General features: G+C 46.9%; 1 non-coding gene across 1 annotated transcript; it reads left to right on the forward strand.

Annotated features, from left to right (window-relative positions):
- The first annotated feature begins 4466 nt into the window (after window positions 1–4466).
- TRNAR-UCG (transfer RNA arginine (anticodon UCG)) lies at window positions 4467–4539 on the forward strand. Its single transcript has one exon. It is a non-coding gene; the product is annotated as a tRNA-Arg (tRNA).
- The last annotated feature ends 12211 nt before the right edge of the window (window positions 4540–16750 follow it).

Below are 16750 nucleotides of genomic sequence, written 5' to 3' on the forward strand. Positions count from 1 at the left end.
TCTCAAAATGGGGCCTATCACCTTGGACTATCGATCAGACCATGGCCTACCTGCGGCAGGGGCAGCTGTTGCGCATCCTGACCGAAATCCGGGGAAAATCGGGTTTTGTAAATATGTTAAGTCAGCATTATCGGCTAAGCGCGTCCCCAAACCGATTTTAAAAACCGATGCACCTGTATGCCACTTGGTCACACAAAACTAAAACTGGCTGTGTTTCTTTTCAATTTCTGAGTACCATGGTGTGCACCTTTACGTTCTGAGTGTACTCCTATGATGTAGGACTAACAGCACCGGCCCGCCGCGCACGGCCCACGGAATCGTCAGTTGCCTGCCCTGCGCCCGCACCAGATAGCTGCGCAGGTGTTCCCAAAAAACGTAGTTTTCCGGAAAATGATAAAAGCCAAATCACCTCTTTCGGGAAGCAAAATACGGGCAATAAATGCCCCAGAGGCTGCTGAAAATTTGGGCCCGATTGCACGACATGTCAGAGGGGTATCTTTAGATGACCTTGGGGGTCGCATTGACTTGCCTCTCCCTCTTATCAGGGCGATGGTTAGTAAAATGTCGTCCCGAACATGAACTGAACGTGCGTGATGCTAGAATTGAGTGCTTGCGTGTTGAGAATATGTTCTGAAGTTTAGAAAAACGTTCGTTAAAAAGGGGGCCTCGACCAATAGAGGATCGTCCCTGGGGACTCAGGGGATGCCCCAAGGTCTGAAAATGTAATGCTGGCTTGAAGAGCCACCCCCGATGCCTCATAGGGCGTCCGTGATGTACCAAAACATGTTATAAAAACTCTTCAGTAACATGAGGGAGTCCGAATCACCTAAGGGTGGTTAGAGGGAAAGAAGTCAAAAGATAAAAAGTTAAACAACAAGAAGTCAAATGACATCAGACCAAACAGCATAACAGCTAAATGGAAGAAGTAAAAAGTCAAAAGGGCAGCACGCAAAATTGCAAGAATTCAAACGGGACAAAAGTCAAATACCAAAGGTGAAATGTTGAATGGCTAAAAAAATCAAATCTGCAAAAAGTCAAAAATGATAAATTAAAGGTCAATGAAAGGAAAAAAGGTGAAAATCGAATTTCGGAAAAAGCAAAAAAGAAAAGAAAGCTGACAGTCGACGGAGTCGACAAATAGTCGAAAGTTTATGATAAAGCTGATTCATGAAGCCGTATAAGATTTTTTAGCAATCGGAAGTTAGTCGGTGCAATCTTGCTCCATTGTAGGGGTGCTACATTACAAGACAGACAAGGGCTCATATCACAAACAGGCCTTTACGCCACATGAGTATTGCAGGAAGCAGTGATTGTTTTCATTGCAATAATGCTGGGGAGAGCATTTAACATAAATTTTGGTACTGCCCAAAAGTTGAACGATTTTGGCAAGGATTAAGAGCCTGTTTATTAGAAAACAATGTTAGCAGAGGCATCATTGAATTCAGCGAGTCAGTAGTGATGCTGGGAACAGGTAAAAATCAATTGACGAATCATGTAGCTGGATGTACCGAAAGCAGAAAGTATAGGGGGCTTAGGCTTATATCTCAGTCGTGTTGTCTCTTTGCTTGAAAAAGGATGGCCAAGTGGAAAGGTTGGTCGCGACACTTAATGGAACCCTGGCCCAGTATGGGAGGAAAGATAAAACCTAAGACGGGAACTTGATGTATCAGACGGCTGCTTAGGCTTTTTACAACATGTTTATTTGAAATGAAGTTGAAAACGGGTAAGGAATGTAACGCAATTTCATTGAACTCGCTTATTAGTGCACCCATTTGTAATGATTGTATACTACGTGTATTTGTGTTTGTCAAAATGTATGTGTTTTGAGCCACATGTAAAATAAGATACACAAAGGTGAAAAACTAATTCAAACGGGGTAAAAGTTATATACCAAGGGCGAAGAGTCAAATGGCAAAGGGTCAAATAGGCAAAAACTCCAAAATAATTAATTCAAGTAGATGAAAAGTGAAAGGTCAAAATTCGACTTGAGAAAAAGGAAAAAATAAATTCGACAACAACAAAAGAGAGCAGGTTATTAACCAAAACACCTTCCCTGGCAAGAAGCTTTGAATTTCATAGGGCATACAAATGCACGCAGGGCCTGTGATTGGTTGCTCGTTCAGGAAGGCGGAGATAAGGAAGGTATAGCTGCCACCTCCACTTAGCCAGTGGGGTCAAGCCAATAAGCAGTCTTACTGCGCGGAAGGCGCAGAGGTGCAATGGATTTAGATCGCAAGGCCCTCCGCGAGACATAAGATGTCTTGGTGCGCGATTATTTGTTTGTCACAGGATGCTTTTTAAAGAGACTGTTCTCGTTTGGAGATACTGCGGCAAGCATCAGGCATGATGAAATAAGCTTACTTGTAGCTGTTGGGTCACTTGTAAATGGAGTGTCTTATGTTTGAGGCATGTTTAAGGACCATTTACGTGCAAAAATAAGACTGGGTAGCGCCACTGCAGCACCATCAAAGAATAATAATGAGACCCATTTTAAGTATTTTCGGGCCCAAATTACGCTGTCAACGCCTTGTAACAGCACTACACTTCTTTTTCGGTAGCCCAAGAGTGTATCCCAAGGCCGCGACAACTGCAGTTGTCGCGGCTGTCGTCGTCATGACGACGGCAGAGCCTGCTTGGGGCCGTTGTCAGTAATTACGGGTTAGAGGTACCACTTATGACCTCTTTTATCTCGCAAAATACGGTTTTGGGGGGAGTAAAAGGGACATCTCTAACCGGCATGAATGCTATTAATACAAATGCACGTTTGCGATTGGCACAACGGACGGCACTGAACAGCTGTCGAGGAGTGCCGCGGTTGCAGTTTGAATCAGCGCGTTACTTCAGACTACGAGATGCTCCGTTTCCTAAAGAATTGCGCTTCGAAAAGACGTCACCGTGTTAAACGCCATGGGAAAAATAAAAGCCATAGTGTGATGTTTCGTTGAATTCGCGGGATGATAGTCGCATGTTCCAGACATTTTTTCACTAAAAAAGAGTGTTTCTAACTTTCGTAGCATATATGACACAATCATTTTGACAAATTAGCGGACAAAAATATTACCGTACGTACACAATGGAAAAAGTAAAGCAAATTGATTTTTTTCTTTCATAGCGGTGAGCAGGAAGCCCATTGAGATTTTTCCCGCAGGAGCGGCTATTTCTATTGAAAAAATCTAGCTATTCTGATGATTTCGAGAAAACTGGTATTACCTATCAAAGCTGCCGCGTGTAACCTAACAATATGTAAAAAGTCCAAAAAATGGCATGCTCCTTTCAAGTACAAGCACGGGCCGGTTGGCCGGATTGCTATACTTCGGTCGGGTGGAGTGGGAGTAAGTTCGACACCTACGATCTCAAACACTCACGAGCTAGCGGCACTAAATTTACGAGGTGGGTTGATTTGGATGTGAACTCACTTGGTTCAAACTTTTTGATCCATAGGTAGTGACCGTCGGGTCAACGAAGGAGAAACAAGGTCAAAATCAAGATCGGTGATCAAACTTCACCCGAACCTTCTCATGCAGTCGCCTTGATCCTGAATACCTGTTTTAAGCAAAAGATCATCGGTGTTCATTTCAGATCAGTGACCTGGCTCGACCTCTGGAATGTCACGATGACCAAAAGACTATATATTCGCTTTGATTTTCTAACTCAAAGAACGTCAGGGACTATGCTAGGTATTACACACCTTAAAACACAGAGCTGATCTGGGTCATTTCAGGTCGATGACTTTCTCTGATTTTTAAAAAGCCTGTGAACGATGCCTGCAGCGGCCACGGTCATCAAGATCTTCGAAACGAGCACCAAACATTACTTCATAAAGAAAGGTCTCAAGGACAAAACCAGATTGGTTTTGACCTCAGTCTGACCTTCATACCTTACCAAAGGTCAGTGGAATTTGTTGTAATCTTAAGCTTGATTCTTACCTTGCATAAAAAGCCATCTCAGAGGTGCATGGCTTTGTGCAACATACCGTTGTCGCATCTTTTCAATGAATCCCTTGAAATTGCCTTGGCTAACAGGCATGGCCTGAGTTTGACCCGCCATAGGCTAGTAACCTGACGAGGTACGTGTAATTTTTTCACCAAACGATCCGCTTTTCACGTCTCCGGCCCCGGCGAAGTAGGTTCTTCTAGTATTGCCTGAGTGCTATATATGGCCGGACTTCCTATAGAAGTACGATGGTGTCAACCTTCAGTGGAAAATCCGCGAATAAAATGTCAAATAAACATGACATAGGTGAGCGCCTGTAATGCCTTGCACGTTTCCAAAAGATCAGTTGATCAATTTCTCGTGGTCTGCTCCGCGCCCATGCATTTCGCTAAGAGTATAGGCACCAAGTACGTAAACACACCGTCGACCAACGACGTGACAACCTTCAGGCTGGGTGTGAGGTAAACACAACTGCGGGAAAATGTGGCAGCAGCAGTTAGCCCGCGCAGACCACGCGACCGCATGCGTGCAGTGGCCGCGTGGCCTAATGGATAAGGCGCCTGACTTCGGATCAGGAGATTGCAGGTTCGAGTCCTGCCGTGGTCGAAATCAGGCGTTTTGAGCTCTGCCCAATGTATCTTGCTGTTCTCCGCCAGACGAAGGGCTATCGCATGGGCTCTAAGTATAAAGTATTTGAAGGCAATGTTCCACACCGGAGGATATTGAGGCATCAGGAATGATGAAATAAGATCACTTGGAATGATGAGGTTGTTCGGTTTTGAAAACTGCTTTATACACTATTGAGTAAAAAGGCTGATCAGTACGTCATCGTTTGGTTACGTCATGAGACGTTTTTATGACGTCGAGTCGCTGCCAGACTGACCGTATCAGAATTGTTCTCACTTTTAATAGTAAAATTTACCGGGAAGGTGTCGTTGTGTTGCTGGGGTGTGCTCGTAGAGACGAATATTGTTATGCGCTTGTGGTTTGGCAATGTTACAATTCTCAAATATGATAATCGATAAATAAAGGCAACAATAACAGCCTTTCTATGCCCGCAACAAGATTTAAACTTCACGAACACTTTACTTCACTAACGCTTCTGTCCGGAAATCCATTTCATTTGCACTCTGCCTCTAGATACGCAGGGGTTGAAAAGTGTCTGCTGTCATCGATGAAACTGGCAACAGAAAAATTGTCACCAACAGCCAAATCTATCAGAAGTCGTTGCAATGCCACTATATATGCGATAAACCATACTTCACAAACATAAATGAACTGCGTTTCGTCAGAAGCATAAATAATTTTGTTTCGGAAGTTTCATTTGCACTTGAGTATCATTTACAGCATGCTAAAATTAACGGTGTTTACAGTGTGGCCAAAGGATTTAGTGACCTAGTGACCAGTGCAGTGGGCTTAAATGCGTCCGACACTGGTGGTCACAGCTGCCAGAGCAGCCGGGACCAAAAATCAAGGTAAGAGCTACGGCTTGGAAATGCTAGTGTCAGCATGATGCACACGACAATCGTGCACACGACATCCGCTACCCGTTCCTGGCTGGGAGGCACGTCCAAAGACCACGTCATTAGTGCGCCGATGAGCCATCTTTAGCCAGCTCACAGTCCAGACCTGAGGCTGCCAGACTTCTGGTTTTGGTCTGTGGCCCAGGCGAGCTATCCGAATACGATGAAGCAGGTGCCACGGTGGACGAGTAAGCCAACAGCGAATGACCGCCGCGACAGCACAGCACACAGTCGGTTGTGACTGCTTGGTATTTCCCGTATCGTCTTAAAGGATTGGACTCGGAGTGATGGGAATCGGTCCGGAGCAACAGGATTTGAAAGGCGTAGGGTAGAGAAGGGCAGAACATGATAGGACAGAGTGCATCATCGTTTGCGTCGTTGACGAAAGACCCATGAATCTCGAGAAGACGCACTGCGCCTCTATCAAGATGACCTGAGATGGCATGGGCTACCTACACTTTGCTTTCTCCCCATGGTCTGGTTTGATGTGTCTCAAATAACAGGTACTGATGAGTTACCATCGGAATGTGGTGCAGTGCCGATGTAACACTCCTGCTGCCATAACGGGCAGATTTAAGTTAAAGGGCTTAGCTAAAAAGGACGCCCAAACTCACTCTTTTACCGCCTTATTATGGCTCCAGCCATCAACAGTCAACTACACCGACGTTAAGCGCGCCAGTCAGATAGAGCTTGAAGCGACTCACAAAACTATTTTATGCCTTTTTATAAATAGGGAAATTATCAGGTATGTGCTACGCTTGGTACTTTGTAACCGAGCGCCAGCGTTTGCAGTTCAATTCTGGAGGTCGTTGGCCCTGGCACCACCGATATTTTATACCTCTGTTTGTCTTCCCCCCCCCCCGCGTTCGAGCCGTTCACCGCACCATATTGTAGTATGCTCAAAAGCAGTGTCTCATATATGTGTGTAGGTTTTAACTGAAGGAGTTATTTTGAAGATTAGTCGGTGCGGTTCACAGCCCTGCCCTTCTTAAAGCCAAGCCTCCTGGTTTCTGAGTTATACGCATGCGAAGACGTGCAAAAAATGTCGAGGTTGCCCTGGTATCTATGATGGCATAGGAACATTGTTCAAGTCCCGCCACTCCACTGAGCATGCAGCGTTCAGGGTCAAGGCGTTCGTTAATGTTCGCGAGCACAATTTCCATATACAACAACCGTTAATTGGCTATAAACCAATGTTGTGCAAGCTATTTAAGATTCTAACACGAGTTGCATTTTCTGCTCTATCATACAAAAAGTTACACAATCATTTCAGTCATCACGGAAATAAGACTCGCATTCGAATAACTTAGGAATAGCGCCACCCGAGTATGTTAGTGCAAATAAACACATCAAACTCACGGATAATATGCAAGAACAGCACGAGAAAGGGCCAACGCATGAACGCCCAGCGATGTTTGGTCCAGACACATCTAGTGCAGTCACGGGACACCTATCGGGAGATTGAAGAACTACAGATGAGTGCTTGCACACAAACGTTACATGATGCAATCAAACAATGCCGTATTGAGAGCTATATATACTAAATAAAGAAATTTGGTCGCTTAGGGTAGTCTTTTCCTTTAAAGGTACGCCTCTAATTCTAATTGAGATTATTTACCATACGTGATGCTTTGTCTTTGTCGTTTGATATCTTCGCATGTGATCATTCACTTAAATATGCGCTCAGGTGGGGAGGGTCAAACTGCCCCCCCCCCCGAATGTTTTTCCGGAATGGTTTTCGAACGACGCGGCGTAGCTACGCCAAATTTTGCATAGCTATAGACAATTGAATAGCGGATCGTTTGACATTAACAATTTAGATGCACCTTGTAAGGTCGCTGACCTATGGCAGGTCAAAGTCAGGCCATGGTTTCAGTGAAGGCAATTTCTAGGGAATCCTTCAATCTGATCCAACAACAGAGTGTTAGACGAAGCCACACATCTCTGAGATGTTTTCTTGGGCAACACAACAGTTGAATAAGCCAATTACATTGACCTAAGGTCATGTATGAAGGTCACACCAAGGTCAAGACCAAACTGTTTTGTTACTCTAGGGCTTGCTGTATGGGATAGTTTCTGGTGCTCATTTCGAGTTTATTGATAGCAGGAACCGTCAAGATAGCATCTTTCATGGACTTCTTAGAGGTCAGAATAAGTCACCGACCTAAAATGACCCAGGTCAACATTATGTTTTAGGAACACACTGCCTAGCGTAATATTTGTCGCTTAGTCAAATGCAAAGTTCAAAGCAATCTTGTATGATTTTGGTAACATTGACCTTCAAAAGGTCAAACAAGGTCGCTGACCTTGAGTGAGAAAGTGAGAAAAAAGGCAACGTTGAAATGGACGAATAATCTTGGGAAGCTGGATAGCATTATTTCCCGAATGACATAGATGAGTCGGACAGGCAAGAGTGTGCCCCAGTGAGGATCATCCCCACATGCATATCTAGAATAGCAGTCATCACATTTGAGTAAAGAACGATAGCCTCCATCTCTGCACCCCCCACCCCCCGCCCCGGTCATCGGGCTTGTTTTCCAGAAAAGTTCCTGAATTACGCCCTGAACTTGGCCCCCCCCCTCCCACACTTTTTGAAACGTTCCTACGTCTATTATGCGGATGCTCCTCAATCAGAGGGATGTCTTGAATCTGCGACGTCTCGTCGCAGTGGGCGCAGCTAACAAACCCACATTGCGAAGGGCCTCCTCGATGGCGGAGCGAAGCCGAACACCCTCTACAGATTGAAGGTTTGATGCCGCGGTATTTGGCGCCTGGCGTTAGCCGAAATCAAGGTGACGGCAGCGTTGTAATCCTCAAGTGCTGTCAGCTTTTCACCACCGATCTCCAAGGAGATTCGAGGTATCTCGTTCTGCCACTGCTACCATGTTGTTTAAATAAATTACAATGTTCAGCTCTGCCCTGTTCGCCGCGACCACCCGGGTACACACAAATGAAGTGCGGACCCCCGCAATTTCAACAATTTTTCTCGTCACGGGGAGCGGATGTCCGTTGCATGGTGTGCGCCGGTGGCTGGAGCACAGTACACTGCGGCGACCGAGACTGGCGGGCCACCGCGTACGCTGCCGTGAGGTAGGTTGGTGGGCTCACTGGGTGAATGGCCATCTCTCTAACCCCTCCAATCGGCATTCAGCACTCCCCTACCAGCTCCGCTGTCTCGGCCATGTAGGCGGACATGGCCGCCTTTAACTGCCGCACGTCCTCGCCATGTTGTTTGCGATACCAGTCCCAGGATGAGCCTTTGTGCTCACCATATTGATACGCTGCCGTCGCAGGCGAGCTCCTGGCATCTCGTCAAATTTCTCCTTGTTGGCCAACTCCAGTACCGCTGCATCTAGATATTTCGTCTCATTGAGATATACCCCCTCCACCAAAATGGGCTGTAATCTGCGCAGATAATGCTCGTAAATGAGGGTGGATGCCCATTCGACGAGTCGTTGGGTTTTGTGACAGTTAATTTCGGTCTGGTTGTGCACGTGAGGATGCGCGTGCGATCCTCATAGATGTTGACGGACTCCGCATCTCCCTGCTGGCGACCCGTCAACTGCGTCAAATTGCCGGCGGGTCCGAATGCTTTCATATTGATCTCTTAGTGTCATTTGAAATGCCGACCAATAACTGTCCAGATTGGGAAGCACTTGCATCGGTTTGATGCGACGCCAACAAGACGCGATAAAATTCCTTGGCCTGACGCTGCAGGCGCATGATCATTATTCGCATCACGTCTTCCCAGTTTAAATATCCAAGCATGGCGGCATTTTCAACCGCCTCCAAGAAATCCACTACGGACACATGGCCTTCCTCATCTGGCTCAAACGTAGGTATCGCTCGCAGCGCCCCAAATTCTTGGATGGCGCGCTCTAGGCATACTGCGTGGCGGTCGTGTCGTATAAAGGCTGCTCCATGCACGGGTCAGTCTGATCAGGATCATTCCTGATCTAATTACCTCTAAGGGGTTCCTTCCATGCCACAGTGCCAACAATATCAGAATAGTTTTGAAGGTTAACTCGCGCCGCTTCCGTTATGGTCCCCTTTTATCTTTGCCGACTGATTGCCGAAATTGGGTTTTCCCTTTGTAGGTTTTGTCAAGCTCTAACCGAACAGCAAACACTCCCTTCTCTCCTCTCTTCGGGTACCCATCCACGATGCGGCAAGCTGCGTGACGAACGTCAGGCGATTGGTAAAGGTTGTTTGCCGATCGGTCCCATAGGCGCTGAGCATGGGGTTGTCTGCAAACTAACCTCCGGTGATTTGGGGCCTTCCTGTTGACCTTTGGCCTGGCCCAAGATCATAATCTGCTGGATAGGATAGACTATCGACCAAACTGCCATGGAATGGGAGAGATTCGACGTTGATCAGCCGCATCGGCTCGGAGCATTGGGTAATCTGCAGCCAATTTTGGTGGTCAAAGGCGTTTTCGGAAACCTTTAACGATTTAATCCGACACAATGTGCATGTTCTGAACAAGGTAGACTGTGGACTCAAGGGGCATCGAATGGCGAAGTTTTGGTGTCAATCGGTCTCATAGGCTGGGAGCATTGTGTTTCAGCAAACTTATTTCTGTCGCTTAGGAGACCTTTGACCTGACCTAAGCTCACTATGTTCTGGAATTTATTAGCAATCAGCCATGACGTATTAATTGGCAAAGGTTTTGTGCCGATCGATCCCATTTGCCCGTAGCATGGGGCTGTCAGCAGGTTTTTCCGGCCGTGTAGTCCCTCTCAGACGGGCAGGGACCAAACGACCGACAAAACCTGTTGGCGTTCCCATGTTCCGAGCCCAATGAGCCGATCAACACAAAACCTTTCCCAATCGATGCCGCTGGGTCGAAAGCCTGTTCTTAGATTTTGTCAGCCGTGTGGTCCCTCCCCTGAAGACGTCACGGGACCTCCTTCGCCCGCATTGCGTATATTCTTTAGTAATCCTAAGGCAGCCAGTACTGGCGAAAAACGGGAGGATCTAGCGGCAAGTGAGACAAGAATTCCATAAAACCGCGATATTTCATGAAATTCTGTCGAGACTGAAGATTAAAAAAGAGCGTAATTTGCACGTTGCTAAATTTTTTATAAGGACTGGGTAGGGTCCATGTATTTCGGCCGCGCGACATGTATGCGGATGCGGTTGTCTATTTTTGTAACTTCGACGTCTGGATTTATTTTCTGATAGCGCGCGTTCCAATTTCCAAACATCTCGTAGGTTCAGCATGACAGGAAAGCTCTCTCCGCCATAGGGGAGAGTGACGGTAGGACACGTCCTCCCAAAATTTTGCAGATTGATGTTACGGCAATGCTGTTTTCATTCCTGACCTTGTGCTTTCACGAGGACTGGTGGAGGCGATATGGTTTACTTGTCGGCTTTTAAGCATTATCTAAATGGTGGTTAGCAGCAGTTTTCGGCAAATTATTTAGACTCTGAGCAACAATTGGGTCTTTCGGACCACGGCTGGTTCGGGAAGGACAGGAACGGCAGAGGAAGAAGCGTTGCTTGCGCAGTGAAGACAAACCTGTCATCTGTTCACCGACCACACCTGGAGCCTGACTGAGGTGCTGGTGATCCAGTTGGGGGCCATCTACCCTGTCATCATAACGGTTTGTTATCATCCGCCAGATGCTGGCCGTGACGTAGATTCGATCGCTGCCTTCACCAATCTGCCGCTTCTAATCGTGAGTGGCCTTAACTTGCTTGAGATTTGGTGGTCGGGTAATGGCGACGAAGCTGTTCTACCGAGGCGCACTGTTCTTCAACTTCTGTTGTTCAACAGCAAGCACTGAAACTTGAAATTCGTAGACTTCGTTCAAATTCGTAGACTCTGTCGCTGAATGCGAAACGGTGCGATCTGATAATATCTTGGATCTCGCCATCTGCGGCGCTGTTGCTTTTGACGGTCGGTGACAGTATGTTCAACTCACGCCCCGTGTGGTGATAACGCAGTGTCCTGTAAAACGTGGGCCGCGCCATCCGATCTGAGGCGTACAACTACAAACAGGCAGACTTCATCGGTCTGCACAATGCCCTTTGCGCTTCTTCCTCACTGGCTTATGGGCTTTTTATTTGGCTTGGAGTATTCCTTGGCGTGTTCTAAATGATCTAAATGTTGATAATGCTGTCCGCCGTTTCTATGACGTTGCGTTTGCTGTCATTGCAGACTTCGTTCATGTTGTTGAGTTCCGAAATAAATTGCATCCTTGCTTTGACCGCTCCGTTCGGTACTTGCTGCATGGCAGGGAGATGGCTCATAGAGAGCGTGTCCGACCACCGAAAATAGACGTCGTGCCACTAGTGACACCGTACTACTTGAGGCACCGCACTACTGGAGGCAGCGTACCACTAGGGACACCGCACCACTGGGGGCACCGTACTACTGGAGACACCGTACTACTGGAGACGGCGTACTACTAAAGATACCGTAGCTTTAGGGACACCGTACTACTTGAGACACCGCAATACTGGAGACAGCGTACCACTGGAGACAGCGTACCACTGGAGACAGCGTACTACTAAAGATACCGTACCTCTAGATATACCGTACTACTGGTTGCTAGACACCGAACTACTAGAGCTGATTTAAAAGCGGCAGCTGATGCTACATGTCTATGAGATAAGGCCCCCAAAGTAACTTGCTGCATGTAGTGCGAGACTAAAAGGATAACCCTTGAAGTCTTTCGCTACTAAGTTCTGTGACCCAAACGTCCGTGTATTGCCGGACCCATCTTTGCTTGGAAGAAGGAAAGGTAGGTTCGGCAATAGGACCCACATTTTTGGAAATAGGACCAGAGAAGGTTATTTGCACCCAACTTTTAGAATATGTGACTACGTCACCGCATTTTTGTTGACTCACAATAGGCGTAACGTGCTCATCACTCCACCGAGCATGCTGTCATCGGTATAGTTAGCCATATAAGCAACAACATGGACCCCAGTATGGTCACCACCATTAGCTCAACTGACTTGTCAAGCCTTCGATTGTGTGAACCGCTCTGCTCTCTTGGCCAAGCTGGAATGCTGTGGTATTTCACCACACTGGTTTTCGGATTATTTCACCGACTACCGACAGATTGTGAAGGGCCGAAATGGGCCGAGCCTTGAGGTCGCGTATGACATCGTTCAGGACAGCATAGTAGGACCGCTGATGCTCCTCCACTTTCCCAACGACATCCAGTGTTCTGTCAGCTACGTGTAAACTGGTGGCATATGTAGACGACATGCAGCTCATGCATGAATCATCACCATCTGCCTGTGGTCTCGCACAGCTGCGTTCGTGTGTTGAGTCCGATCTGACTGCAGTCTCAGTGTGGTTTCGTCACAATGACATGAAGATCAACCCATCAAACTGATTTCATTGTTGCTGGCACACCCACCAACACCCGCAAAGCCGCCAGGCTTAGTGTGAATTTGGATAACTCCCAGCTGTCCCGTTCAGAATGCATCAAAAGACTGGGGGTGCTCATGAACAAATATCTCAACTGGCAGCATCAAACGGCCAAAACTACTCAGCGCTGTTTTGGCTCGCTCATAACTATTAACAAGCTCAGGCATGTGCTTACCAGCTTCACAATAAAGTACCTAGTTGAGATACTGGTCTTCCCTCACATCAGATATTGTTTACATGCATGGGTCCCGACGACAGCCGTTCAGCGCCAGCGCCTGGATAAGGCTATTAACTTCGCGATCAGAATCGCTGCCGGCAAACGCAGACGAGATCACGTCACGGAATCCCGAAAACAGCTAAATTGGCCGAAATTCGACGAGACTGCCACCCACCGCGACTGCATATGTTTGCATCGCGCCATTTACGTGCCTGCTGGGCCACGGGCTATCAGTGATCTGATCAGGCGTCGATGTGAAATATCTCAGCGGCACACCAGAGTCACCGATGATGAAACTGTACTGCAGACGAACACTGTAAGACACCCTCGCTTAGAGTGCGTGGAAAGGGCATTTCCCTATCGAACCGTAGCGGCGTGGAATCGCCTCCCTGCTGCGACGCGCCAGTGCAAAAACTTAAACGAGTTCAATGGCAAATCAATGTCTTTCATCAGAGAACTTATCTAAATTGGCCGACTGGCCATGACGCGCAGGTGTTGACTTGCAATACAAGTCGGTCATGTTTTATAACATCGTATGTGTGTCGCTAGCGTTGCGTCTCATTTGCATGTGTTGCGTGTTCTGTGTTGATCTATGTAGTATGTGCTGACGCGACGTTAGAATAGCCACTGACTGGATTTCGCCAAGGTTCGTAATGATAATGATAATAAGTATAATCGCTCGATGCGCTTCGATTTTTCGAGCTTTACTGTACTGCGCGGCCGTATAGCCCTACTGCTACGTGATCTCAGTGCACACAAGGCCTGCGGTCACGACGGGCTCAGTGCCTGGATTCTCAGGGAATGTGCCGAGGGGCTAGCTGCTTCGTTAGAAATACTGTGAAAGCTTTGTCTAGATTCTAGCGTCTTCCCTGCACGGAAGTGAACGTGATACCGGTGCACACGAGGGTTCAAAATGCTGTCTGAAAATTACAGTTATGTGTATTCGCTTTCTGTCTGCTCAAAGTATTAGAGAAAAATGTAAGCGAAAGCCTGTAACGGATTTGTCTACAGTCCCTACGTCCATACCGGCACGGGTTTCTGCCAAAGCGTTCCTGTGCCACCAGCCTTGCAAGCTTTTTTAAACACTGTTGGACATTTATCTTAAACGATAAACGAACAAACGCGATATCACTCTCTAGCAATCACCAACGTCAATTATCTTCTTCTGCTTCTTCTGCTTCGCTATATATTTTTTGCATCACTTGCCGCGGGTGTAGCTGGTTGAAGTGGCACTTGAGCAATCGTTCGCAACGCGTAGTACTGAACGGCAAGCAGTCTGACTGGATTCCAGTGCGATCTGGTGTTCCGGAGAGCAGCATCATGGGACCGTTGCCGTTCGTCCGCTCTCTGGCAGATGTCCCTGACTATATCACGGGCGAGTGTCTGATGTGCGCTGATAATGTGATATTCATCACCGAATCGGCAGCGTAGCAGATTGTCTCACACTTCAGACCGATCCGGATCGCCTCTGTGAATGCTTCAAAAACTGTGGACTGAGACTGAGCCCAGCTGAGTGCAAAACCATCACATTTATCCTCATTTATGTTTCCTGTTCATTTTGCATATGCTCTAGGCGGTCACCATTGGAAAGCTGCCAGCAGATTCCCGATCTTGGCAATTTCTGGGAACGAAGGTCACCTTTGCCAATATCGTAGATGCGACTGCCTAGAAACCAAACAAGACGCTGGACGTTCCCATACGAAGCGTGCAAACGCCGTCGTGTCCTCGTCGAGCGCGGTTCAATCAGAGGGCCTTGCTGCGTGCCTTCAACGCTCATCTAGGATCATGGCTGGAGTTCGGTAGCGTCATTTGGAGTGGTGCTGCCGCCCCCCACCTCGCCCGGCTCGAACGACTACATCACCAGTTTCTCATGTGGTTGGGCTAGAGTACACAGTCCCGGCGTGCTCCACTGGGTTCACTAGCACATTTTCGCTTATTTGAAAACAGCGTCTATCAAGGCACGCTTTGTTCAGTCCCGTGTATCATCTTAATGCAGCGATCACCAGAGGCTTGTCTGCGCTTACACCACTGCTCGGCCTGGCCACATTCACCCGGCGTTCTCGGCACACCGAGCTTTTTAACGAGCACTTTGCAAGGGTTAAACATAGCTCAAAATCATACCGCTTCGATGTGTTCAGGTTTGCCGGCACTCGTGGAATGTTCTTTTGATGAGAGTTGTGACTGGGTCTGTTGGGTGGATGCGCACCGCTGTGGTATGTGTATGTGCGTGTGAGGTAAGGTTTTTGGTTTATATGTGTGCAAATACAATATATTTGTTGCTTTTTAAAGCTGGATTGCTTTTGCCATTGGGCCTTTCACATGTGGATTACTCCCTCCCTAAATAATAAATGAGCAATCAACCACCACATCCCTCGTTCTCATGAAGCAAAGGTCGCCACACTTGTATAACTAACGACACATTTCAGTTGCGTGCTATGCTTTATCTATTTTGCCCGGGCTGCCAATGCAGAAAGGATGAATTCATTTTAAATGCGTCACCCTCCTACTGATGCACTTTGATCATAGGTAGATTTCGTGGAACAATGGAGGCTTAATATGGATGTCGGCGATAACTTCAGTGGCATTTAAAATTATTCCTGCCCGTTTAAGATAAGCCCCAAAGTAGTTGTCCTCTTCTAGATTATATGTTATCAGTAACGGTGAAACACAGCCCATCCCACAGTTCGTTTCGCAGGCCGGAAATATGTACTGTGCGGTAACATTTATGGGGCTTTACGCGTATGTCTTTACTTCAAACTTCAACGAGTGTCGGCTTTCCAACCACACCGCTGAAGCATTAATTTTCTGGTTGGGCACACATAGTGCGACAGTACCACACCAAAATACTGAGCAACCCAGGCTGGCGTGAATTATTTTAGTGGGTGTGTCTTTTTTGTCCCTCAAATATTTACATTTATATTCCCCATTTATATCTCGCGATTCAAAATGGCCATCTGCTGAAAAAATGATGTTTTCTTTCAAAAAATTAATGCTAGCTTTTTGGATGGATGTCTTTCTGGAATCAGAGCTCACGCTATGCAGGGCTTATTGTTTAAGCCTCGAACTCTGCCATCCGATCGTGCAATGCCAGATCAACTGCAGAACTTAGTAGCAAGCGTGAAATGTACCTCAATGCTTGGCACGGTCCGTCCTCGTCTCTGACGCCACTTGACCTTTATGTTCATTGAAGCAAAAAATTGAGCTTTATCATCAGTGGCATTCCAATGCGTGCATCTTTAATGAAAACATGCGGCTTTCAAAACAAAAGCTTAGATACCACTGATATGCAATGTCCTTTGTCGAATTACCAAAAGCAAGCTGTTATGAATATGTAAGTGGTCATCGATTTTCAGAAGTATTTCAGTGGCATTGGGCATGTCCTTCTACTCCAGCCTCATGACTGGACACGTTCCTCAAAAGTGGAGCATGCATTTATTGCAGCGCTTCCAAAGACAGGCAGTCTAAGCCATCCATTCAACTTTTGACCAATTTCCGTAGTACATGAGATCCCAAAGATAACTGCAAACATCATGTTTGGCCAGCTCAGTTCCTATTTCAATCCAAACACCAATTGTCAGTAATCAACACGGGTTCAGACGGTTCTTCCCTACCAAGACAGTCATATCCGTCTTGTCAAGTCGCATTCTGTCCTTAATTGACAGCAGCCAAATATGTCTACTAGCGGTGATA

This window comes from Pollicipes pollicipes, unplaced genomic scaffold (assembly GCF_011947565.3).
Source record: "Pollicipes pollicipes isolate AB1234 unplaced genomic scaffold, Ppol_2.1 Scaffold_6138;HRSCAF=7277_pilon_pilon_pilon, whole genome shotgun sequence".
Lineage (NCBI taxonomy): Eukaryota > Metazoa > Arthropoda > Thecostraca > Pollicipedomorpha > Pollicipedidae > Pollicipes > Pollicipes pollicipes.